The 27,752-nt window shown below is 48.2% G+C and overlaps 1 long non-coding RNA gene across 2 annotated transcripts in view; it reads right to left on the bottom strand.

The window, feature by feature from the left end:
• Positions 1–27,752, bottom strand: part of LOC138569889 (uncharacterized) — a 153,707-nt gene that overhangs the window by 117,778 nt on the left and 8,177 nt on the right. For both annotated transcript variants that reach the window (XR_011303350.1, XR_011303351.1), the window contains exon 2: positions 20,767–20,913. This is a non-coding gene — a long non-coding RNA (uncharacterized lncRNA). The remainder of the gene's footprint in view (positions 1–20,766; positions 20,914–27,752) is intronic.

Below are 27,752 nucleotides of genomic sequence, written 5' to 3'. Positions count from 1 at the left end.
TAATATGTTGTCCCTTCACCCCTCCGGTTCACATCCACTCGATACAACAGCCCTCTGCCCTTGATAAAATGCAGGGACCACTGGGTTCTACTGTTGGCTCCTGATGCTAGAGTTCTGCTGGCTTGCTCGAGGAGAGGATCGGTGCATTGGGCCTCGTCATATTCGATAGATGCTGGATCGGGTACTCCGGATGGTACGTCTCTTCCCTCTTGGGCCTCCGTCATCTCGCCAAATCCAGCACCGTCTCTGTCAGTTTCCTACTTTACTTCTACTTCTTCAATTTGTGGAATAAGGATTTTCTCACAAATTAGTTGTGCCACGGGATGTCAAAGGAGAATCGTCATTGGTGTGGTTCCCATATTAAAGAGTACCACCTTCAGCTCACTTCGATAATCCCTATCAATAACCCCGGCACCAGCATTTAGGGCACACTTCACTGTGAGGCCAGACTTCGGCATAAGTCGACCATAAGTCCCTTCTGGCAGCCCCACTTTTATACCCATACGTATTACAGCTCTCCCCTGTGCTGGGATGGTCACTTCTTCATCAGCATATATGTCACAACCAGCTGCCTGACCTGTAACCGTTGTGGGGAGCCAGGCGGTCCTTTAAGATGTACTAACCTCATGTTATTGGCAGTTGGGCCTTCCCCCTGTATCGAAGACATGATCCCACTTCTCACACCACACATGACCCGGGGTCCCATCCCAAAGAGTCACGCAGAGTCGTAACGAAAAGTCCAAGGGTGTTTATTACAATACAAATGCTCAAAATGGCTTGTGATCTCAGGTTCATTGGGCTTTCTGGGTCCTTTGAGGTTGGACACTAGGGCAGGCCTTTTCCTCTCTCTTCTTCCCTGGGTCCCACCTTCTAACCCCAGACGTCCCTACCGGCTGTTACTAGCTCAACGATCGGTAACAGCCACCTGTCTTTCACTTCTCTACACATCAGATGTTTACCCTAAGACATTGCTACCCGACTCCCAATGGAACTTCAAGCTTTCTTCTCCTATCCCCACTTAGTAGTTTTAGGAAACGGGGAATGGCATCTTTTTTTAATTCGCCAGTGTCACTCTCACTTCTTTCAGGCCCTCTCACTCCTGACCCTTCAATATACTGGTCCCTTACACTGTTCTCCTCCCACCACGTCACTGCCCCTCCAAACTCTCACTCTGCCTTTCTACCTTCTCCCTTCAATCTTACTTTATTTCTCACTCCTATTCCTATTACCTGTAAGCATGCCTTGTCACATAGGGCCTCATTACACAGATGGCACTAAGGGATTACCAGCACCGGTAAGGGCACCGATGCCGGTAATCCCTTAGCGCCATACTACGAGGTCCCTCAGCGGGTCCCGTCCTTAACGTGTGGCCAGACCACACATTAAGGAAGGGACCCGCTGAGGGACTTCAGGGCAAATAACGGTACCACTAATAGCGGTACCGTTATTTGCTCCTTCCCCATTCCCATTGAGCCCTATGGGGGTGGGGAATGGGGAAGGACCACCCCGCCAACCTAGGAATGGGGCGGTAATTCCCCCATTCACCAAGGCAGAATCGGTAAAATACCGGCGGCAACCATGGCGCTAATAGCGCCATGGTTACCGCCGTCCGTGTAATGAGGACCATAGTCTCTTCAGATCCCCTGGTATACTACACTGCCATGTATCTTGCTTCAAACTTTGAGTGGATTACCTGGTATACTCCCCTGCCAGGAATACCTTTTTGGGCCATGCAGGTTCCATGGTATACTGCTCTGCCAGGTATCTTCCCCCCCCCCCAAATGTTCACTGCCTGATGTAGTCCTTTCACCATATCTTTTTCTTCAGTTTCAATGGTTTTGTTTACTTTGGGTGGATTGCCTGTTATACCCTCTTGCCATTAATACTCTTTTTGGGTCATGCAGATTTCCAGGTATCTCTCTGCCAGGTATCCCCCTTCCCCAAATGTTCACTGCCTGATGTGTTCCTTTCACCAGGACTTTTTCTCTGATTCAATGTCCTTTAACACAAAACAGTTGGATTACTTCACTGTGTTTCTATTTGCTTGAGGTATGACTTGTTCCAACTTTCCCCACATTGATATCCCAAATATGGGGACTTGTTCAAGTTCTGCCGCTATGCTTATTTCTTTAACATTTATTTGTTTACGCTTATACTTGCTCCAACATTCCCCATATGGACATTCCAAATATGGGAACTTGTTCAGTTTCTGCTTTTGTACTTCATTTGTTCCGTATTCAAATATTGTTATCTGTTTTGTTGGCTTATGTGCCTGTCGGTACACCCCAGGGTCCCCAGTGGCTTTAGGAGGACTCAGCAGTGTTTTGTAGTGTTTCTGATCCGTGGCACGTCGTCGCAATGAGGATTCCTCTCTGGCACAGCCTACGTTTTTCTGCAGAGTTTCCTCGCGCTCTTCCCACAGCTTTCAGCTCACCCGCCAGTTTCTCCCTGCAACCGGGATCAAGGATACTGCCTTTCAGCACAAACGTGTGTCGGTTAGCTCTGCTGCTGCTTCCAGTGTTCTGACAGTCCTCCAGCTGTGTCTGCAGCATCTCTCCTCGTCTCGCACCACGACAGTAAGCAGCTCAGGTAATTGTGAGGTGTCTTCTGGGCGTGTCTGCCTTCTCGATCTCCTCTGGTGCGGTCCTTTCTCATACTACTTCCTTTTCCTGGTCTTTCTGCAGTTCGAGTGCGGACAGCATCTTTAAATGTCCCACCTACTTGCGATCTTTCAAAACAACTTGTCCACACATTCAGATTTGAGTTTTCTTCAATCTGCATTAACTACCGACTCATTTTTCTCGTCTCAGTACTTGAGGCTTTATGAGAGTTGGAGTTCACGTAATTTCTAAGATTTCTACAGTGATATTCTTTAGAATTTTTACTTAAGAAAACATTAGAAACAGGAGATGTTAGGCTTGGGTTATCTGTGTGTGAGGTATTAATGGTATCTTGAATAGAATGATTTGCAGGAAGGGGTTTCTGGGTTTTACAACGAGGATAAATATGGTGACAAGTCATCAAGAACTTAGAATGTATGAGGTAATCTTCTCTAGTAATGAAAGAATACAGCGTCTCTCTTGATAGGGTCACTACCTCACCACGACAGCCGTCTCCTCCCATGCGATCCTTCCTATCAATGCCATCCCCCACTGTCAGAATCAGGCAGCGGCTGCCTTCTCCTGGCCACACAGGAGGAGATCTTTATCTGGGAATCAGTGATGACTCCACATGATTCACCACAGGCTGTACCAAACAGTTTCCTACTAAGAGCTCCAGGTACAACGGCAGGCTGTGCAAGATGGCATTTCCTAGGATTTGCAGTCAGACCCGGCTTACTTGGGGCCCTCTCGTATAGATGTTTGTTTGTTTGTTCATTGATGTTGTATGGCGCGCCAAACCCAAAAGGTAACAGGGCGCCACAGAGAACAGGGAAACAAGATTGCTTAAAAACTTAGTTGTAGGCACAGTATTAACATACGCATTACATCACATAATAAATCGGTCAAATAATAAACATATGTACAGTCAGGTTAGTAGGTGTGAATTGGTACGTAGATGATTACTCTTGGGGGTCATTGGAGTGTAGCCATGCAAGGATGTTCCGTCTAAAGCTATAGTAGGACTGGTCTGTTCTAATGTCAAGTGGGAGATCCTTCCAATATTTGGCTGACTTAACTGGGAAACTGCTGCCACCTGTTTTTTTTTGTCTGAATTTGGGTATCTGAAGGCAGAAGGAATTGGCGGTTCTGGTGGGGCGTGTGGAAGTATTTCTCACAGGGGGGGGGGGCTGCATTATTGAGGCATTTGAAGGTGAGAGATGCTGTCTTAGGTGAGATTCTATCGCAAATTTTGAGCCATTTGTATTGTCTTATGGAGTTGGAGATGTGCTCTTTAGAAGGTAAGTTAAGGGCAGTTCTATGGGCATTGTTTTGCAATGTTTGCATTTTGTCTATGATGTATTTGTTAGCTCCCAAATACAGAGCATTAGAATAGTCAAGTTTAGAGAGTATAAGGGCGTTGGCAATGATGATACAACTGGCTTGGGTGAGGAAAGCTCTGCTTGCCCTAATGAGCTTGCACGTGTAGGCTGTAGAGGATGCAAGGGAGTTAACTTGTTTCTTCAGTGTTAGGGTTGAGTCGAGGTGAAAGCCTAATGTTTTTACTGTTTTGGAGACTGTGATTATATTGCCATCAATGTTAAATGCTGAGTAGTTAGGGCTGAGTTTTTTTAAGTTGGCAGTAGATCCGAGGAGTAGGATTTCGGTTTTATCATCATTCAGCCATAGTCCATGTGTGGCCATCCATGCCTGAATGATGAGATATATTTTGTTTACCAAGGCCGTATCCGTATCGATATTGCCCAAAAGGGAAATGAGGATCTGAGTGTCATCTGCGTAATTAGTGTAGGTGACACCCAGTCCGTCCAATTTGTCGAATAGAGGCTTGGTAAAGATTGATATATAGAGTTGGCTAGACACAAGAACCTTGGGGTACACCACAGGTTATTTTGATGGGGTCCGCTGATGCCAGTGTGGAGAAGACTCATTGTGCGGTTGTCCAAAAATGATTGGATCTAGGCTATAGCCTCATTTGAGAAGTGGGCAGCCGATGCCAGGTGTTTGCACAGGACTGCGTGATCCACCAGGTCAAAGGCAGCCGACAGGTCAAGGAGGAGTAGCACGGCGGTGTTTCCCTTGTCATCGAGTTCATCAATCTGTACTTTAAGATCAATTAAGGTTGTTTCTGTGCCGTGCTGTGGTCTGAATCCTGATTGGCGGGTACCTAAGAGGTAGTTAGTTTCAAAATAGTGCTGGATTTGTAGGTATGCTACTCTGTCTATTATCTTGAGGAGAAATGGTACCATGGTGATGGGTCTATAGTTGGTGGGAATGGCAGGACCTAGAGTTTGCTTCTTGAGGGGGGGTAGGACCCAGGACTCCTTTAGGTTACTTGGGATGGTATTGGAAGAGAAGGAGGCATTGATCAATTTGGTTATGAATGGGGCTAGGTCTCTTGCGGCATCCTTAATTAGCTGGGCTGGGCAGCTGTCACCCTTACAGTTGTAAGGTTTGAGGGATACAATAATCTTTTCGGTTTCCAAGATGGATATTTTTTTTAATTTGAAAGGGTCGAGGGCAGGTGAGTTGGTGGTTATAGGGATGGAGCTGAGTGATGTTTCAATGGGGGTTAGGGAGTCTTTTTTTAAGGCAATTTTAGTTTGGAGTGTTTTAATTTTATTTGCTAGGGCATTTTGGATGCTGGTGCACCATTGTTTGTCTTTGGCAATGTTGTCAGGGGGTGGTACTGGGGATTCCAGCTCCCTTAGGATGGTAAATAATTCTCTAGTGTTGGAGGTTGCATTGCAGATGATTTCATTAAAGAGATTTCTTTAGTGAGTAGGATTTCTTTTTTGTATTTGTTGGCGAAAAGTCTTAGTTTTAGTTTATTTTCTTCAGATGGGGTATGGCGCTATATAGTCTCTAATTTTCTTTTTTGCATTCTTAGTTCTTTTAGATGTGGGGTGAACCAGGCATTTAGGTGAGCTTGTTGTTTACTTTTTTGAAGTTTTAAAGGGGCAATGGTGTCTAGTGCTATTTTCATAGCATTATTGTAGCTTTCTACCAGGAGCTCAGGGTGCTGGTTGTTTGGAGGAGCATTGATAGTAGGTAGTAGCAATGGCAGGAGAATGTCTGGGGTTATATTTTTTTTGGGTCTAGTGGGTAGTGGGTGTGCCATAATTTTCTCTTTGGTGATTTGTTTATTAAGCGTTCATGTAAAATTGATGAGGTAGTGGTCTGACCAGTGTTGGGGGGTGATTTTGGTGATAGCGGTGTCACAATTCAGGGTGGCGACCCAGTCCAGGGTCCTTCCTTTGTTGTGGGTTGGGTTGAGAAAATGTTGGTTTAGGCCGTGTTCAGCTAACATAGTGGCTATAGATTGGGCTTGTTTGTCGTCTGGGTCGTTAAATCCTAGGTTCAGGTCGCCTAGTAGTAAGATTTGTGAGGGGTCTTTAGTGTTATTAGCTAAGAGACTGGATAGATCTTCTTCAAAGGTCCCAATGGGGCCAGGTGGCCTATATATTAGGTATATTGTTAGTGTGTGGCAGTTGGAGATGGGCAGTTTGGCTATGAGGAGTTCGAATGATTTGAGGGGAGATGAAGTTTGTAGTCTAATGGCGAGGTCAGTTTTAGCTATGATAGCTAAACCCCCTCCTTTGCTGTTCGGTCTGTCCATTCTAATTAATTGGTAATTTTCAGGGATAGCTAGGGAGAGTGCAAGGCCTGCAGGTTCGTGTAACCATGATTCGGTGACTGCCAGGAGGTCAAGTTTTTCGGATAGTAGAGTGTCTGCTATTTCAGTGGCGTGTGCTACTAAGGACCTGGCATTGATCAAGGCGCTAGATAGAATGGTTACCTTGGGTGTGTTTTGGATTTTTATTGGTATGAGTTTAGGCTGAGTAGTATTATTGCAAGGTATAGTTAGGTTGGGGTACGACTTGGTGTACCGAGGGGTCAGTTTATGTTGGTTAAAGGCCTTGTTGCTGTGACATATAGGCTCATAGATGCGGGGTAGTCTAGCTCGAAGTCTATTATTTCTGTCCATAGTGAGGCACGGTGCTTGTTTATGGGAGGGCATGATAATAGCAATGCTGAATATGGTGAGGCACAGTAGAGATGCTAACTGGGTTTTATTGAGGCACATCGTAATGGGTAGTAGTGGAGAGCAAAGTTATTTAGCTCAGGTTAGGCCAGGGGCATGGGCTGGTGCCAGGTTTACTAAGATATGAGAGCAGCTCAGCGACTGACAGTAAGCTGTTTCCAGCGGGCGCATAAATCTAGTAATTGGTTATTTCAGATAAGCATGCTTACAGTGGCTAACATTAGCATTAGCAGTGGGCTCTGTCAGGGGGACATATAGTGGCTGGCAATGGCAATAGCAGTGATTCATATGGCTAAGTAGTGGGGGGGTGTGGCCAACCGCCATGTGAGAAAGCTGCGCTTCGTTGCAGCTCCGCCGATGCGCCCATGATTTTGCCCACAATCTGCATCTAACTTGAATTAAACTTTATCTGCAACCCAGAGATCGCCTCAGTACCATCTGCTGACCCTCCGACGGTGGTCCGAGACCTGTGCGTGCTTCCAACAAGGAGGAACGCTGTGGTGTTGGTGGAAGTGCGCGCCCGAAAATGGCGGCTGCCTGCTGACGGCGGAAGAGACGAGCGCTGCACCGTGCCGCAGAACAGAGCGGAGGAGGAGGCTTGCCCCAGGCTACGGCTGTCCGGGGAACTGCTGACCCTGCCGTCCGTCGGCCGAGGACTGTGCCCGCCTCTGTGTGCCCTCCCGGCGCGTGGCCCTGCAGCGCCTATGGCGGAGGCACACATCGAAAGGCCTGGACCCGAGGACCGGACGCGCCCGAAGGCGACACCACACTGCGAGGTAAAGAGTGGAAGTGGGGCTGGGGGGACATTTGACTTGTGGCCTGCTCTACGGAACGAGCCCACGACACCACCACCGGAGAGGGGCCGCACCCCGCTGCCGGCTGAACTCAAGGCCGAGGTGCTGATTCCGGCATCGGGGGCCCCCCCAGCGCCCCAGGATCTCCGCTCGCTGGTGCCCCCACAAAAGACCACTGCGATAAGCACCACAGCGCACACATTTGCACTGAATTGAACTGCATGGCCACGCGCTCTTGGGCAGCGCCACAGTGCACACTCCCGACCCCGACTCCCAGCCCCGGCTCCGGTACCGCTGGCAACCATTCCAAGCTCGCCTGCACAAGAGATGTCCGTAAAAGGCGCCAGGAACAAGCACAGGCAGACAACAATGGAGGCATTTGTAGCCACAGGTGCCTCCAAGCCGGATGCCGCTGTCACAAACCGGGCGGCCTCGGAAGAGGGGCCCCCCGAACCCGCGAACTCGCAACTACTGGAAGCCATCTTGGCGCTCCAAAAAACCATGGAGGGCAAAATGGATGTCGTGGCCATCGATTTAAATCTACTGAGACAAGATGTGCGCTCCATCGCAGGCAGAACAGAAGCATTAGAGTCCCAGGTAAAGGAAAACACTGAAGCTAAAACCCACCTCTTTAGAGAGGTAGATGCCCTAGCCCAAAAAGTAAAGAACCTCGAAGACAGGGCGGACGAGGCGGAAGGGCGGGCGCGCCGCAATAACATCAGGATCATTGGACTGCCGGAGGGAACAGAAGGAAATGACCCCACGAACTTCGTCGAGAACTTGCTGCTGCAAGGGGTCGGAGCCGGGAAATTGTCTCAGGGGTTCACCATTGAGAGGGCGCACAGATCTCTCACTAAACGCCCACCACCTGGGAATCCGCCAAGGCCGATAATTGCCAAAGTCCTCAATTATAAAGATAGAGAGACTATCCTAGCCCACTCACGGACCGGGGGCAGCATAGAATTTGGCTCTGCCAAAATCGCAATCTACCCGGACTATACCCTCCAGGTTCAGAGGAGTAGAGCTCAATACGCCCATATTAAGGCCAGATTGAAAGATGCAGGCTCGGCCAGACTAAAGGTCATCCGTAACAATAGAACGCACCTCTTTGAATCGTCGGCAGAAATAAACGAATGGATGGACAGGGAGCAGATTCCTGACATAGACGGAAGGCAACGGAAAACACGAGAAAACTGCACCCCCAGGGAAGCCTAATGAAACCTCCTTATTGGAAAAGCACGTGAAGAAACCTCAACTTGCAGATTGTGGCACCAATGAGTGTCTTGGTGCTGACCGAATGGCACCGCGTGGTATTGGACACTACCAAGGGGATTGGCCCGCACCCCCGAATCTCTTTGGGTGACTAACCCGCCTGTAGGGCACCAAGAGACCGTAGGTCTAATGGAGCAGAAACGGGGATGTCAGAACGGGGGGCTAACGCCAAGTTCACTGTTCGCAGGGATGGGAACCCGCCTGTTGAAATCCCGTCCCAGTTAGTTAAAGGGGAAGTCCAGGACCACCTTGATCACCACACATCACCAATCCGATTTAGAGTCAGCAGGGGCTCCTGCCAGAACAAGCCACTGAACCGTACACAGATAGGCCAGAGAGCGATGCCACTATGCAGCCCACCCACACACCCACACACACGCCACACTCATGAATAATGTAGTCAAAGTCATGTCATGGAACGTCAGGGGCCTGAACAGCTACATTAAACAGCACAGGGTCCACACCTTCCTTAAACGCCACAAGATAGGAATTGCCCTATTACAGGAGACCCACCTGAATGCACAGAAGCTAGCAGCATTGGCTAAGAGTTGGAGATGAACCCTGATAGGCACCACGTATTCCAACTACGCACGGGGAGTTCTGATATGGATCGCCCCCCCCATTCCCATCAACCTAACATGCACTAACATCGATAACGAAGGGAGGATGGCCTTGCTCAGAGGCACCATCGAAGGCAGAGAAGTCTGCCTTGTGAACACTTACGCCCCCAACCACGACGCGACGGTCTTCTTCCGTTCGTTATACACCCGGCTCAGTCCAGACAGAGACGGCACGTTCATATGGGGGGGGATCACAACTGCACCCCTGACCCACGCATGGACAGATCGGATAGTAAACATACCCGCCCCTCCCCTCCCGCTAAAATACTGAAAGCCCTCTTACATCAATACGCCCTACAGGACCTCTGGAGGGCTCAGCACCCCGAGGGCAGAGTCTACTCCTTTTACTCACCCCCACATGCGGTACACACTAGAATTGACAGCTTATTGGTGAGCGAAGAACACTTAGACACATTCGAGGATACGCAATACCTTGCCAGAGTACTATCAGATCATTCCCCCATAGTTACCTCTTGGACAATAATGGAACCCCGACCCCCCATACCCACATGGAGACTCAGAGGCGAAGCACTGCTGGATAAGGCATTTCAAGAACAGATCAGACAATGCACGGCAAACTATTGGCAGACGAACATAGACAGTGTCCAGCACGTCAGCACGGCCTGGGAAGCTTACAAAGTAGTGATCAGAGGGGAAATGATAGCCATCACAGGGGGAGCCCAAAAATCCATCACAGCTAAGTTAGCAAGCGCCGAAGAAGAGCTGAAGCAATTAGAATCTATAGCCTCCTCAGACCCAGCCCACTTGCACAAAATAATCAAACTGAAGAAGGCCTGCCTACAACACTGGGAGGCCCTCGGAAAACTCAGCTACACCAAATACATCGAGAGAAACCATGCCCTCGGTGACAAACCGGGCAAGCTACTAGCGTGGCTTTACAAGCGTGAAACCCCCAGAACACCCATCTGCCGTATACGCGATGTTAACGGCATAGACACGCACTCACAAGCTGCCATAAACCACGCATTCGCTGGGTATTACCAGGCCCTCTACACTGACACCCCACCGCCTACAGACACTGAAATAGAGGATGTACTGGACATCATTAGACTACCACATCTTGAGGAACACGCAGCAGAATCCCTGGAAGGGCCAATAACCCCTGAAGAGGTTGCAGTTGTTATCAGAACGCTTCCCTCTGGGAAGGCGCCGGGCCCGGACAGACTCCCAGGCGAGTTCTGCAAGGCCTATGAAGACGAAACTAGCCCCGTTACTCTCTCAAGTCTTCAACGAGGCATACGAAACAGGCCAACTACCTAGCACCATGAGGGAGGCGACCATCATACCACTCTTAAAACCGGACAAAGATGGCGCAGAGTGCGGCTCATATAGTCCTTGCTAAACACAGACAGTAAAATACTCACGGCAATACTGGCCATGAGGTTGCGTAGAGTCATCCCGACCCTGATTCACCAAGACCAGACGGCATATGTGCCCGGCAGAACCATCACAGAAAACCTACGCAGACTGCACCATGTCATCTACAGCACCGAAGGCAGACAGACGCAATGCGCAGTGGCGTCCTTGGACGCCTCCAAAGCGTTCGACTCAGTGCGCTGGAAATGGCTCCTGGCTACCATGTCCAAGTTGGGGATAGGGCCTAGCTACATTAAGTGGGTCACACACATCTACACCAACCCTGAGGCCAGAGTACGCACCAACAACACTTTCTCAGACAAATGGAGGCTTACTCGGGGAACTAGGCAAGGATGCCCCCTATCACCCATGCTGTACATTATGGCTATAGAGCCAGTGGCAGCATACCTAAGACAAGAATATGGAGATGGGGGCATAATGGTAGACGGGGAGAACCACGTGATTTCTATGTACGCCGACGACATGCTCCTCTATCTAACGAACCCTGCACACATACTGCCCTACGTACTAGAAACTTTAGACAGATTCCACAGATATACGGGGATCCAGATCAATCAGAACAAATCATGCCTGTTCCCCCTAGCCGCCTTGAGCGGAGAAGTGGCCGGAAAGCTTCCCAAACTAGCCTTGAAATTGGAACCTTCCTCCTTTAAGTACCTGGGCGTTAGGGTGCATAGAGACCCCAAGACAGAGCACGCTCTAAATACAGTTAGGGCAAAGGAAGGTCTGGCAAAATCAATGGAGTTCTGGAGCAGGCTGCCGCTATCGGGAGTGGACCTACTAAAAATGGTGGCGCTACCCAGACTTCTCTACTTCTTCACCAATGTACCATATAACATACCACGACATTTCTTCAATGAACTACATAAGCTGTGCACGACATTTCTGTGGCAAGACGGAAGGCGCAGAGTCGCCCTGTAAACAATGCAGAGACCGTATGACAAAGGGGGCCTCAGGGTGCCTAACTTCGAACTGTATTACCTTGCTGGACAACTGAAGCACGTGATACAATGGATGGCCGACGAGGCCACAACAGACACTCGCCTGCTGCAGCCAGGAGTCACGCAACTGCTACTCAGGGATCTGCTGTGGTCTGAACCTAGAACCAAACAACCTCACTCGCACCTGATCCTTCTAGGTATCCAGATATGGAAAAGGGCCTGCAAGGCCGCAATGCTCCCGGACCCCTACTTCCCGCAGATCCCGATAGCTGCCATCATGACTAACAGACCGGGAAGTCAAAGGATAAGAGACACTTGGAAACCTAACGGCATCGCCACGCAGGGCGACCTAGTGGACGACCAAGGAATCTTAAATTTCACTGAGCTACATGAAGTCTCCGGAATCCACACGGGACAGTTCTTACTGCACAATGCAGTGGTCAAGAGACTAGCAGCTCGCTGGCCCACGATGGAGAACTTGAACACCGGACACGAAAGCATTGAGAGCCTGCTCGGGGCAGCGGAGGGGGGCCACGAGACCTCCAGAATATATGATACATTGCTAGACAGCGTCACCCAACAAAGCCTCATGTGTAAGGAAAAGTGGGAACAGGAATTTGGCTTACAGTTTGAAGACAAAGAGTGGGAGGCCATAATGGTATACCACAAGAAGGTATCCAGGAATGGCAGGTTCCAACTCATTCAATTCTACATTACGAACAGAGCGTACCTCACGCCAGACATCATTTCCAGATTTAGTGGAGCCGTGAGTACGGGATGCCCCAAATGTAACGAACCCCACGCAGTGATGACACATATGTTCTGGGGATGCCCCACCATACAGTCCTTCTGGGCTCAGGTCAAAGCCAAGGTGGCCGAGGCGAACATCACCCTGGAGGTCCACACGCCAAAAGCATTTATCCTCGGCAGATACCCCAGAAGTAAGAAGAATAGACCACTCAATAAACTAAAAGACCTAATGTATATACTGGCAAAGAGACGCATTGCCATGAACTGGAAGCGCCCGCAGGCCCCCTGCTTGACAACATGGTGGGAAGACCTTCGCAAATGGACGAATGCCGAAACTGCGGCCTGGGAGATGGCCCAGAGCCAACAAAGACAGGACACCTCAGACGACCTACTACAATGGGTGGCGCTAATTGTTACATTGTTCAACCCCAATGCAGAAGGCTCCTCTGGCGACGACACAAATGACTCACAACAATCACGAAGCTGAAACTTGTGGTGTATTACGTTTTGGTCCGGACAGTTGGGAAAGGGGGAGGGAAGGAGGATGGGGGGGTGTAACTGTACTGCTGTTTTGTTGAGTAACCACGTTATTGGTACAATGTAAACAATAAAAACAGATTTTAAAATAAATGGCTAAGTAGTGAATGCTGCCTAGGTCAATAGAGCACAATTAGCTATAGTATCATTAGGCGAAGTGGGCTAGTACACAGGATACAACTCAGGGCAGGCAGAGTAGGCTAGTACACAATAGGCAGCTCAGGGCAGGCAAAATGGCCTAGTACACAGTAGGTAGCTCAGACAGGCAGAATGGTCAGGGCAGGCAAGGTAGGCTAGTGCACAGTAGGCAGCTTATTGTGTGCAGGCAATCGGCAGATTCGACATTGGCTAGGTGTACACGATAGGCAGGTTCAAAGTGCACAAAGTAGTCAGATTCAATATTAGCTAGGTACACACAGTAGGCAGGTTCAAATGGCACAGGGGCTAAAGACACACAGTAGGGAGTTCAAATGGCACAAGGGCTAAATGCACGCAATAGGCGAGTTCAGATGGCCCAGAGGCTAAATGCACACAATAGGCAAGTCCAAGTGGCACAGAGGCTAAATACACACAATAGGCAAGTTCAAGTGGCACAGAGGCTAAATACACACAATAGGCAAGTTCAAGTGGCACAGAGGCTAAATACACACAATAGGCAGGTTCAAATGGCACAGAGGCTAAATACACACAATAGGCAGGTTCAAATGGCACAGAGGCTAGTGTACACAATAGGCAGGTTCAGCGTTAGCTAGGGTGCAGATTCAGCAGTAGCAAGGGTGCGCACAGTTGGTATGGGCAACGTAGTCAGAGTTAGTTGAGATACACATAGTGGATAGGTGGGCGGTTAGTTGGCGCGGGTACAGGGCTATGATTTAGCATATGGACTGATATTTAGATACAAAAGTAAGCACAAAGGTGGGCAAGATTAAATATGCACCAGATGAAAATATTGTCATTAGCATAATATACAAATGTTCATAGACTGTAGTTAATGTAGGGGCATAGCAAAAATAACATTCAGGCAATCTCCAGGGCAAGGACGCGCGAAGCATTAATGCACACGTTGTGTTGTGCTGAGTTCGATAGATGGCAACGTGCGTTTGGGGGATCAAGAGTCAGCAGCATTGGAGAGAGTCTTATGGCAGGTTACTGCGGGTGCAGAGGAAGTGAGCAGCGCGTGGGGAGATCGGGTGTCGGGTTGCAATGCCTCAGTCGATCGCGTGCATTGGGAAGCATAGAGTTTTGAACAGCGCAGCAATGTGGCACGCTAGGCGAAGGGTGGGTAGGGTTAGGCAGGCAACGTTGGGACAGGGCAATATGGGAGCAAATAAACACATGTAATGTGGGCGCAGTGTATAGATATAGTTAGATAGTGGGACGGATTTTACAAGGGTAGTCGCAGTGCACAGTGCCCAGAGCACGGCCCCAGACAGGCTCACGACAGGTAGTGTGCCTTGGTATGGTTGCCTCGGTATGGGTGCCTTCGTGTGGGCCGGCTCGAGCCTGGCGGCTCACAATTGGTTGCTGAATTAAGGCTAGGAGCCAATGGGGGAAGGTGATAGGGCCTGGTGTTGCTCCTCAGAGCCAGGAAGGCCAGGAAAAGCACCTCGAGCTCCTAGGCGGCCATTTTGGAGTGGCTTTATGCCTCGTGGTGGCTAATGGAGTTTTCCACAGATCGGTGCCAAATCAAATCTATTTGGCAGAATCTGGGGATAAGGGGGCTATCCAGGTTCAAGCCTCGAAATATGGAGATGATCCACTCAGATGTGGAGATAAATACCGGCGGCAGGCGGCTTCCTCCGTAATGTTGCAGTAAATTAGGCAGGCAGCCTAGCATCGATGCGGGTGCACATCAGGGCACCTCTGGTCTGGACACTGCTCTTGCAGTGGGAGGGGAGCAACAGCTCCTCCTAGGGTTAAGGCAAGGCTGTTGATAACAAAGGTGTTACTCCCAGGTCTGACTGTGGATTATGATATCATCTAAGTATGCGCTGCAAAAATGAGAAAAGGGTTGCAGTACTTTATCCATCAGTCTTTGGAAAGCCATCGGGTCCTGTGGAGTCCAAAAAGGAGGACCTTAAATTTGAACAATCTTCGATGGAGTAGAGAAGGCTGTCTTTTCCTTGTTGTTAGGGTTCAAAGGGACCTGCCAGAAGCCCTTGGTTAGATCGATCATGAAGATGTATCTAGCTGGTCCTAGTCTGTCAATTAGATCATCAATCCTAGGCATATGATAATTGTCACACTGGGAGATGGCATTCAGCTTGCAAAAGCCAATACAAAACCTCCACGACCTATCAGGTTTTGGAACCAGGGCTATTGGAGAGGGCCACGGACTTCATGATTGCTCAATAACATCTGCCTCCAACATATTCTCTATCTCCTGGAGGGTTGTTTCCTTCCTGATCTCAGGGATGCACTAGGCTTTTAAATGTACTGTTTTTCCGGGTGGAGTTCGGATGTGAAAAAAAATAACTTTTACCCTCCTAGGTTTTTGGTAAAAAACATCTGAAAATGGGGACAACAAATCCTTAATGGCTGCCTGCTGTTGTGATATTAAATCGGGTGAGACTAAAGTTGACTCCGAGCTTCCATCTATAAGTAGTAGTGTGGCCATAGTTTTGGAAGTGTTTTCTATCAGATTTTGTGGTAGATTTGTGTTTTTAATTTCCAATCAGCCTGTGAGATTCAATAATTACATGGTCCTTTTCTTTCAAATACCACTTTGAAAGCATCTTCTGCTCAGAAGTTGGTAATGAAACTAGGACTTTCTGTCCCACAGAAAAGGAGCAATGGATGGCCTTCTGATCATAATGGGCTTTTTGTTTTTCTTGCGCATTTCCCAGATGTTTCGTAACAATTTCACAGATGATAGTCATATATTCCTTGAGACGCTGACATGTCTGTGACATTGGGAGAACTTCCTCCTATCCGCCCTCCCACGTCTCACAGAGCATATCTAAAACGTCCCTGGGCTATCGTCCATACAAAGGTTCAAAAGGGGAGACCTCTAAAGAGGCCTGCAGGGACTTTCTTATGGCAGACAACGCCCAGGTGATCATAATGTCCCAGTTGCGACTGTCTGCCTTTTTAAGAATATTCTTGAGGGTTTGGTCAAAGCTTTGTACCAGGCCATCTGTTTGCGGATGATATAAAGTATTGCGCTTGGTCAGAATTTTATTTCAGCCATTAGATTTGACATGAAGATACTACCTTGATCCATTAGAATTTAGGAAACCGAAAACTAGACAAAAAAGGATCAGAATTTTTTATGATCTGTTGCTCAGTGTTATTTCTGAGGGGAAAAGCTTCAGGATATCGAGTCGCATAATCAAGGATAACTAGGACATATTTGTTCCCTAACTTCAAGAGCTCAAGGGGCCCTATTATGTCCATCCCGATTTGTGAGAAGGATACCTCAATAATTGGTATTGGCTTTAAGAGGGCAGATGGACCATAGTGGGACAAGTCTTCTGGCGAAGGGAACATGTGGCTACATTTTTCACATCAGCATGGACTCCTGGCCAGTAACATTTGTAGATAACCTGCCCCTGAGCCTTCGCAACCCCTAGAAGTTCTGCAGTAAAATGAGTGGGGCATTTCCAAAACTACTCTCCAATGGATGCAGGGAATTACCAAATGGGTCTTGGTTATTCCCTCATGGGTCATATATCCTCGATACAGGAGGCCATGTTTAAAAAAAAAGAAAAAAAAGAAGGGGCCTCCTTGTGCCTTACCTTCAACCTCCGGGATGTGACTTTCAGGAAAGCTTCTGCCAAGACTGGGTCATTATGTTGGGCAAACGAAAAGCTTCATCTCTTCAGAGGGAGGGTTTAATTTTTCTGTACTCACTAGGTCGACTTGCCTAAAACCTTTATCACCTCTGGTTCTTAGATCATGTTCTTGGACTTCTACTGATAAGGGAAAGACTGCAATCTCCAATACCCCGTGAGCAATATTCTGCCCAACCTTAATGTGATAGGCCTGCTTTCCATGGTAATGCAATAGAACCTTGATGTCACACCGCTAATCTGGTTCTGGATATACTACTCTGGCCATGACATCTAGGCCACGTTTTCAAGCTAGTCCAGACTTCTTTGAAACAAGGCGGATATAGGTTCCTTCTGGAGGGGACAGTATCAGGCCAGTAGGAATGAGTTCTCACTCACCAACCACAATAGTGACCTCAGTACTGCTACAAAAGTCAAATCCAATCGACTCTGGTGTAGCAACTGCAGGATCTGAGGCATTAGCATTAAGTTTACTAAATTTAAGGGTCCCCTAATTTTTAGTGGGGCCTGATTCCACTTCTGACACTACATATGGCGTGCTGAAAGAGTCGGACAAAGGGATGGCATGGTATGAACGCTTCTTTATTAATAAGCTAAAAGGCCTAACTCTCCCTATTCTAAAGACTATTCCCTACCTAATTATGGAAATCTTGGGTGCTTGCCATCAGGATGGTTGTCCAAATGAAAACAGCCTGTCCTCTGTCCAAAACAACCTATCTCTAGCCCTACCACTATGTACACAAATAACATAAAGAACATCAGGAGAATGACTCCATTCTTTTGGTTTACTGACATCCACCTTGGTGATTGTGTTAATAAAGACTGTAACTAAGAGTCCAGGTTCCACAAAGATATAAGGTACCCTCCCCACCTGCTCCTGAATCACTGAGACAAGGGATATCACTCCTGATGCTTTGGCTGCTTTACAACATTTACTGAGATGAGGGGGATCACTCCCAATGCTTTGGCCAGCTTTACAACACTTACTAAAACAAGGGTGATCGCTCCCGAAGATTTGGCCAACTTTACAGCACTCACTGAGATGAGGGCGATCACTCCTGATGCGTTGATCAACTTTTCAAAAGTTTCTGAACCGAGAAAGCTCCCTCCTAATGCATTCATTACTCTCTGCCAAACCTCTACCAGGTCTACCGTAGTTCCTGTTCCCTCTTTCTTCTTGGGACCAGGTCGCTGGTTCTTACTTGGACGTTGGGACCATTCTTCTGCATTCATTGTTTGTCACTAGTCTCTCCTTGCTTCTTTTTACCCTGCTTCGGTTCTGCAGGGCCTCTGGTTCAGTGGTATCAGCATTGTTAAGGCCCTTTCCTGTGAGGCCCTACCACTTTTGACCATCCCTCGGGGGAATACCGGGAAGCAGTCTCACCTCCCTAGCCACACAGGGAAGGGCTCCCCCATTGGGAGAAGTGACGTGATCCCATGATTCATCACAGTAGTCATTCGGGCCCATGCAAACAGAGGTTTCACTAGACCTGCAGCCTTTCAGATGTTTCAGCCTACAACCCCCATCATCAATCCTCATTGACAAAACGGGTTGGGGCTGATAGGAGTTAGCAGAGTCTTTGTGTTTAGTGAAATTGTTATTGTTATTTTACATTTGTATAGCGCCTTATATACCATTGGTATGGTCTGAAGGCGCTGGTAGGTTGAACGCCCTTAGGAACCGAAGTTCGGGTCAGTGGAGAGATTAGAGAGAGTCCAAAAGTGCGTGTGCGCACCAGGTATGTGTGCAGCTGGTGCGGAATTCCTGTGGTAGCTGCTTCTTAGCGGTAGGTGTGGTGGTTGAGGGATCAGGAGTATGTGTTCGGTCTGGCCAGAATTATCCAGACCGAGTGTGGCAGCGTTAGGCCTGAGGAGAACGCCTGGCTGGGGGTGTGAAACCAGCGATGTTTACTTAGAGTGATGGGGGGAGAGCGGCAGATGTTGATATGAGAACAGTTATACCGAATGGTGTCATAGTATCTCTGTGTTCTAGTTGAATGGTGGTGTAAGGAGAGAATAAGAGTGGGGTGTGATATGAAGCATGTTCTTTCAAAGATTCCTTGCATTCCATAGCAAAATAAGCGCGTCACGCAATTCTGAGATGTCTCTCATCTGCTCTATGCACTATTCATCCACTCAGCGTACTCATCCGTACAGCATACTCATCCGCTCTATATATCCATCCAGCCCATACACTCATTTGTTCCCTGCGCTCATCCGCTCCACAGACTCATCTGCCACTCATCAGCTACGCACTCAACCGCTCCACAGGCTCGACAGGCTCATCTGCCACTCGTCAGCTCCGCAATCATCCGCTCCCCACACTCGTCCGCGTACACTCGTCCGCTCTATGTACTCGTCCGTTTCGTGTGCACTCGTTCGCTCACACACTCGTTCGCTCTTCTCCCACTCGTTCGCTCACCACACACTTGTTCGCTCTCCACACACTTGTTCGCTCTCCACTCACCCGTTCGCTCTCCACACATTTGTTCGATCTCCACACACCCGTTCGCTCTCCACACACCCGTTCGCTCTCCACACACCCGTTCGCTCTCCACACACCCGTTCGCTCTCCACACACCCGTTCGCTCTCCACACACCCGTTTGCTCTCCACACACCCGTTCGCTCTCCACACACCCGTTCGCTCTCCACACACCCGTTCGCTCTCCACACACCCGTTCGCTCTCCACACACTCGTTCGCTCTCCACACACTCGTTCGCTCTCCATGAAAAGTGTAGGAAATTGGTTGGTTAAACCAGGGGCCAGCATTCTCCCACAGCTGTAGGTGATCATTGTGCCACGTTTGCTTAAATCTGCAGCTTAGTAATGCCAAGTGACATAACCTTTTTGTTTACTTCCCACCGGTCCGACCCTGGGCCCTCATTCTTGAAGGCAGACGCAGACTCAACATGAATTTCATTATAAGTATGTAAACCAATAAAAAAATAAGTCACATTATCAGTTTGGTGCTCAATCAGGAGTATTCAGTTTTGTAGTTTTTTTAGCAAGGCATTGAAGATTTGAGGCATGTTGTGTATTTGCCAGAGGTAGATTAGACTTTCCTGACTATTGGGCGAGGGGTGCAGGCACAGTCAAGGGGGTGCACAATAATAGCAGTCATTGCATCTTCAATAATTCCTTGAGCTTACCCTTGCTGTGATGGATCGGATTCCGTTTGAACCTTGGGAAGAACTCAACACACAGTACTTTGCCCCCATATCAACCTCTTCCAATGCTAATGGAAAATATACAAAAGGGGAACAGACAGGAAAGAGATGCAGAAATCTACCCCTGGTGTCGTTATAGGCCTTTTGCATTCTATTTTTAAGATATTTATCTTTTCACAGACAGCATCTCGGGTTCCATCACTGGTCTATCAAGGAACTTGAGAGGTTTGCGTCTCATGGTCTACCTACTGTAGAGCTTGATGGTCTGCATTTGGAGATTGGTGCTGTTAAAAGAGCGAGTCTTGGCAAATGCCGTGTTTAGACTTGAACCTGCAGTAGTGAAGCCCTTGGGAATCGTACCCTCTGTATTAAGCAATAAGGATGATTGCAACATCAGCAGAAGTTGCTCCATGAAAATCCCTCCATTTTAGTGTCCCCATACTACGGGAGGGAGATCACCTTGAAGTCTATGTTAGGTTTACTCAACAATTCTGGTTCCCAAAAATACTTATTTAACATTCTAAACTGCAAGAAAGCATCGACAAGTTGAAAAGCTGGCAAGCTGACATGGCTAATCATTTATTTTCAGTTTAGAGATATGGCTTTTGCTATTTCCTCACCAGCTGCTTTACTGGCGGCATTGTGAAGGTTACTAATGAGGAGTTCCATTCAAAAAGCAATTAATCGAATGGCTAAGGCAATAAAGAAAATCATCATCTTGTCTGCTTGCACATATCCTGCTCACATAAATCTCCCCTCCTCTTTTCTGCCATTTAACTAATGAGACCATGGGAGGGGTAAATAGCTTAGAATATATGGCAAGCAACTTACAGAACAAACAAAATTTGAGGCTGTTGCCGTCACGGTTGCGGTTGCTGAAGAGGAGGAAAGCCTGAGAGCTTTTGCAAAGAAAGTCCACATCACAGCATTGCAGCCGAATACCAGGCCAGCGCATCCCAGGCGAAACACAGTGTGCAACTATAAACGGGAAAAGGATATTTTCAATCAAATGCCATCTGCAGCAGAAATCATAAATACTACAGAACTGTACTTACATGCATCTATACTTATAGAGAATTAACCTTAACAAAGCATGCAGCACAACTTGTATGATTACATAATGAGGGTCACGTTAAAAAAAATTACAAAAAATAAAATAAAAAGATGATTCGATGAAGAAGCCACTTATGGTTGCACCTATGTATATTTAGTCCTCTCTGCAATGTTGATTGTTTTTGTGAGGAGCCGAAAGGCAGGGATGGAAATCAGGGCATCCAAGGTGCCCATGCACTATTATGGGTCTTAACAGAGCAATCGTTAATGCCACCCGCAATACATGTGCATGGCAGATAGCATTAACGTGGTGAATCCCTTTGGATTTCGCCTGTACTTTGAAAGTGTAAAAACCAGACAGAAGCCATACGAATTCCTGCGTCTTTACCAACATGAAAAATAAAAGTGACAACTATGTATGCTGCTGATTTGGCACACGGAGGGACCAGGGGAGGCAGCCTTTCAGCACAGTGTATCAAATCAACGAAAATCGCACATCTTAATTTACTGGCATAGATATTATGATCTGATACTCACTAACCTGGAAACAAAAATAATCACCAACACACCATGTAGGGTATACATGTATGACTACATGAGGTATGTATTGCGTTAAGTGATACACATTGTTGAATGGGCCTATTTATCGTTTCTGAGGAGGGCTGCCAGATTATTTTAAATACAATTTGTTTATTGTAGTCCAAGACAAAAAACTAAAGGTAGACCAAGACCTATCATCTTATGAGTGAACAATTATGAGTATTTGAGGTACAAATAAGTACATGTGAAAAAAAGGAATAGCAGGTTGCTACTTTGTAGGAACACTGTTATGAAACTTCAAATCAGGCACAACATTCAAGGAAATCAATCCCTTTGAGGCAATACAGATTGGAGTTAGAATGTCTATAAAAGTGAACCCGCAAGCAGCAACATCTTATAGCCACCCCTTGTCCTGCGGTAATGGATTACCGTCGATGGCAGGCTGTTACCGCATGGACGAGTTCACCTCAAGGCCAATATTACCATTAGAACCCATGGTGCTGGTGAAGCAGGGCTGGGGAACACTCCCCCCAAAAATAAATCATGAAAACTGCAGGCAAACGTGTTATGGTGCGCAAAGGAAGGCAGGGTGAGTGCGGAAACAAAGAAGGAACAATGGCAGGGCAGAACACTGAAGCGTCAGTGACAGAGGTAAGGAACTCATGGTGGCAACAGTAAAGACAGACGCAAGTGATACAAGTGATCACAGTTCAAGGATGTTTATCAAACTGTAGAGGTAGGTTTGAAAAACATGCCTAATCTAAACCTAAATCTAAGATGGGAGCAAGCTACGACCATAAAATAATAAGGCAGTCCTACTGGCGTCTTGTCAAATAAAAGAGCCTATACTAAAAAAAGTATTGCCAATCCTTACAACTAAATACAAAAGAATGTGGGATAGTGTTCATAAGAAAGAAAGGAGTGTTCACATATGATAAGTCATGATGTGGTAGCCGGGTGTCTCCCTTCCCCACGTTTTGAGCACGGGACAAGGCGGGACTCCTGAGCACAGCACACTCTCGAGCTTTCCCAGCACGAATCTGTGATGCTGGAAATGCAATGGAGGGACATGCCCTCCATATCCTTGTCCTTTATTGCTTTATCATGTATGTTCTGTCTTGTTTTCCGTGCAGTAGTTCATGTGGGACAACTGGCGGTGTTGCTCTTTCTCTGTTTGGTTAACAGACCCTTTGGATACCCTTATGGCACCCATGGGTGGGAGTACGACCCTATACTCCTAGTGTATGTTTTTGGGCACCTGTGTGTGGCCCACAGAGCATGGTATGGGCTAATGTCAGCTCCATGCTGAATTGAATTTGACAGGTGCTCCGAGTATCCTCCATTATGAGATACCCAGGCCCTGCCATTGGAATCAGTTGATTCCCGATAGGAAACAAGATGGCCCCTGTGGTCTCTTGCTTTCTATTGCCCGTTACCTTGTATTCCCAAAGTCCCGGGAAGCCCTGACTCTGTCCCTTCCCCCCGACTGGCTGTTGGGTGGATGTTCCATATATTGTAGTGTGAGGGAGTCCAGGTCAGACCGGCTGAGCCTTCCCAATGACTGTATGTTGTGGGTACGCCCATGAGGTGGGACCTGGGTGAATGGAGTATGTGACAAATACGCATTTCATGTTATGGATGTCTAGTATATGGTGGTTGGAAGAATGACTGAGACAGCCCTGCCCGAAACTGGTATGAATGCAGTGTGTGCTGAACGGCAGAGTGCTTGTCCGAATCCACATTCCGTGTTGCGAGTGTCTGGATGGAGAAGAATCGCCTGAGTGCACTGTGAGCCTGATTGACTGCCTGCCTGCCTGAATGCCCTTCTGAATGATTGGTTGGTTGGTTGCCTGAGTGTGACCAGCAGAGTGAATGGGAGATCAACAGTATATATGGGGGCCTCTCACTGATGGAAATTGTTCAGAAGCTGAAGTTGATACTTGATGCCTAACCTTGAAGCCCACTGGAAGAAGAAGAATTGCTGCTGCAGTCCTTTGCAAATCTGAAAAGCTGCGTGACTGTCAAGGAACTGATCCAAGAGAGGACCAGGCTAGGAGACCTTTTTCCGAGCTACGAGGGACCATCTTACACCAGCTGATGTTTGCCAAAGCTCTCTGGACGTCAGACCCTCGAAAGGCTGCCAACCGGAGACGGGGATCGCTGCGCAATCACAAAGTGAAGCGCCCGGACATTGTAGTCCCATCACCGTCGACGACCGCCGTGGCCGACCAGGGCCGCAGTGCTCCCTTGCCTAAGAACATTGAAACAAGGACTCCCTTGCTCATCATCGTCGACCGCTTTCGTCCTGCCGGAGAAAGTCAAGGCCACCGACGAGAATCCGCTGGTGGGTTTCCTGCCACCCGAAGACCACAGAGACGACGCCCTTGCTGGGCCAAAGTTCTTCAGTAACTCTTTGCAACAACGAACACTCGTCGTCGAAGTGCACCGCACGCCTCAGCTTGCAGGATGTTTTTGACCGATCATCAACGAGCACCGCAAGAACCAGAGCTGCTGCCGCAACAACAGTGTTCACCCGTTTTCTACACCGTCTCTCGACGACCCGTGGCTCCTGCCTGAAAGGGAGTGCACTCAAGGAGGGCCCGTCGACGAAACCTCAAAGAACTCGACGAAACCAGGTACTTTGGGGTCGTGGAACCTTTTAGAAGGAATGGACACGTATAAAAAAAATATATGGACTCGGCCTGTATTATATCTTTATTTACAGGTGGCCCAGGTGGGGGATCCTCACACAGAATTGTACCTGATGGTAGGGGCCCAGTATTCTGCCAATCGTCTAAACCCTTGCTTTGCTCCCAGGTCTATGGTTGATACCTTTTGCTATATTGATTTGTATGCTATTTGAACTGTCTACAGTTGGGGCATGTTAATGGAATCAGAGTAATAGTGTTACCACATAGAAACTGTACATATTTACCATTTTAGAATTGTCAGAGCACCAAGTGTGTTATTGTGATTGTGCATATAATGTGAACCTTATTTATATAAAGGCTGTGTTTTCACTAACATATTGTGTGGACATTCCTTTGTGGGTACTTGGGGACTACATTGTACTTAAGAACCAGTCCGCATCACCTCCTGAGAGCTAAGCCTTGGTTGCTCGACAGCAATACCATAATAAAGAATCTTGGCTGGGGTGCTCTATGCCTCTACTCTGTCTTGCAGAGAGCCGGAGTACAGATAACCCCCCTCCGGTGCTTTACAGAGACAACAGTTCAGTGTTACCTCCCTCTGTCGGGTTCACTTGTGTTCCTATTGCTTTCTCACTTTTTTCGGGAAACATCTCCTTTAGCTTTCCAATGGTTTGTCGCTCAAAGACTTTTGACTGTACAGAGGATTTTGCTAGACCCCTGTATGACCACTCTGACCTGTCATGATTCCTGCCCCTTATGTCCCCAGCCCTTCAAGATGTCAGGCTGGAGCCAGGCCACGATCACCTACATGGCCCTCACGGGCCTCTCCATCCCTCCAAAGACCCACTTGGAGTCAGACTTGGCGCTTGTGAAACCAGACTCACTCACTCCCATAGGATAACATTGGGGATTGGACTTGTAGTGCATTGATGGGGACAAGATGGATGCCCCCACATATTTCGGTTCCCAGAACTGCATGTGCAGTCTAGTCTTTTGGGTGTGGTTCAGCCCAGAGACACCTGGGATACCCAGAGACTATTTCAGCCACGCCCAGGCTGAGAAAATTGCTTTGTGTTTTCTGCACCTGCAGCGTGACACTCACCGTGTTCGGATCGGTCTTCAGTAGGCCTGCATCTTTCTTCTGCGCTCAGCTCCTGCAAGAACAAGAACACCGTTAGGAACAGCCTTACCTTGCGGCGCTTCTGCCCATCATTCATCGCTTCTTCTGTTCTATGGGCATCTTCGGCAGTGTCATTCCCATCCCGGCACGCCGCTTCCTAAGGAAAAGGGAAAAGAACAGAAAAAAGGCATTAGTAAGCATTCAGCAAATCTTTGCTTATTTTTAAAGACTGTTCGAGCTTCAAACGCTTACCTGAATCCCAGCCGCTCTGGGGGAACTCTGTCTCCGGAACTTCTCATCCATCTGCAAGAGGGAAAAGACACTCCAGGTTAACGTGGACACATCTAGGCATACCGCGCTTACTCACTGCATTTCTTCTTCATAACCGGCATCCACGCTGAAAACGTTGCTGCACCTAAAAGACACAGAAAAAGAACTCAGTTCAATACAAATACGAAAGGGCTGCATCGCGCATCACGCTCTCACTCACCTTCAGCGCTACTCATCTCAACAGCACGTCGCCATCCCCGGACGCCGGCCATCATCTAAGGAAGGAAAGGAACGAAGTTAGAGAACTGTTCAAAAGACTCATTATACTTACCTGTCGGACTCTTGCCAGTGAAGTAACTAGGCAGCAACAAGCCTGCATCAATCAACGCGCCCCTGCGCTGAAAGCAGGACGGAGAGCACACTTTCCAAGAAAACAAGGTGAGCTGTGGATCAAAGGGAAGGGTTGGACCCCGGGGAAGAAGGGGTTCAAGCACATAGAGACAATAGGTAGTTAAACTCTACCAATCCTGTGTTTCAGGCCCAGTCTCCAGTCGAGTAGACTCCAGGGAAGGGTTTGAGGTCGTAAGAGGTCAGAACAGGCTGAGTGACTTCCCCGTGGATACCTGGTGAGTGTTACAGAACACAAAGCCTCACATCAAAATCCACCTGGGCGTCATGGAAACATCAGAAACCGACCAGTTAGCGGTTGGGGCAGCTACGTTCCGAAGTACATGCAGCCAGGCAGGAGACCAACACCCCGAGGAGAGAGCTGATAGTAGCCAAAGAACGCACTGATGATTTAAGCCGGCAACTTCTCCAGTCACAAGCAGGGCATGCCCCATTGCCGGGAAGCGTGCCCTCGATGCCAGCACCATCAGCCAATCCCTGTTCAGATAACCCTTCCTGGGGCAGTTCCCTTGGCCCCGCCCGAACGATTTATGGGGGATCCCAAGAGGTTTGCAACGTTCATGAACCAGTGCCGCCTGCACTTCCTTTGTAGACCACGGGCCTTTCCGAATGACCAATCACGGGTCACTTTTGTGCTTTCCTACCTGAGTGGTAGCGCCGCGGACTGGTCTGCAACCTTTGTGGCCCAAGACGATCCTTTGCTGCATGACTTCAGGGGCTTTCAGCAGGAGATGGAAAAGCTGTTCGCCCGTCGTACTCATGGACAGGTATTAGACAACGAACTTCTGTCCCTACGCCAAGGGAATCAAGACCTGTTAACATACATAGCCACGTTCAACAGACTCGTAGTTGAAGCAGAATGGCCAGTGGAGAAGAGAACCACGTTATTTCATCAGGGGTTGCGGGGGGAGATCAAGGATGTTCTTGCACAAGTAGTGAACCCCCCAAAAGACTGCTCAGAATTCATTGACCTTGTTGTTCAACTGGATCATAGGTTGCAGGACCGAAGAGCAGATCGAACCAGACCGGACCCTCGCCCTATGTATGTGCGTTCAAAGGACAATATTGCCCGCACAACGGAAGGTTCAGGAGAACCAATGTAAATCGGGGGGGTCAGATCCCCCTCGACTAAAGCGGAAAGAATAAAAGGAGACAGCAGCAGTTATGTCTGTTCTTTGGAAGGTCAGGTCATTTCCTTAAAGAGTGCCCTGTGAAGCCACCGAGGAGGACGGTAGGGGCCACGGACAAGGAAGACACCATCAAGGAATCGGAAAACTCCCCAGCCCGGCAAGTGCAGGGGTCCACTTGTCGAGCAAAGAAAGTGAACTACAGACCTCCCATTTTGCACTATCTGTGGTCTTGATCAATCACCAACAACCATCTCGGATGCACGCAGTAAGAGCGTACATTGACAGTGGAGCCGTTGGGAATTACATCGACCAGGATCTTGCGGCAAAGATGGGGCTTCTGTTACGCCCTAAATCAACCACCGACACTGTTACCACTGTCGACGGCACAGAAATAGCTTTTGGTCCAGTATCCCAATGAACTGCAGCTTTAACCCTTCTGTGCCAGGATGGACACCTTCTGTGCCAGGATGGACACCAATAATCTATTGTTTTCGACCTCATTAAGGCACCACAGTTCCGGTTGATTTTGGGAATACCATGGTTGGTAGCTCACAATCCTCGAATCGATTGGCGAGCAAAAGAATTGGCCTTTCCCGAGACTTGCGCCCACACGTTATCGACAAGAGAAACAACCAATAGACACCA

This window comes from Ambystoma mexicanum, chromosome 2q, assembly GCF_040938575.1.
Source record: "Ambystoma mexicanum isolate Mex_15411 chromosome 2q, UKY_AmexF1_1, whole genome shotgun sequence".
Lineage (NCBI taxonomy): Eukaryota > Metazoa > Chordata > Amphibia > Caudata > Ambystomatidae > Ambystoma > Ambystoma mexicanum.
Note: the sequence above shows the minus strand (reverse complement) of the source record. Positions and strands in the feature narration are given on the sequence as shown.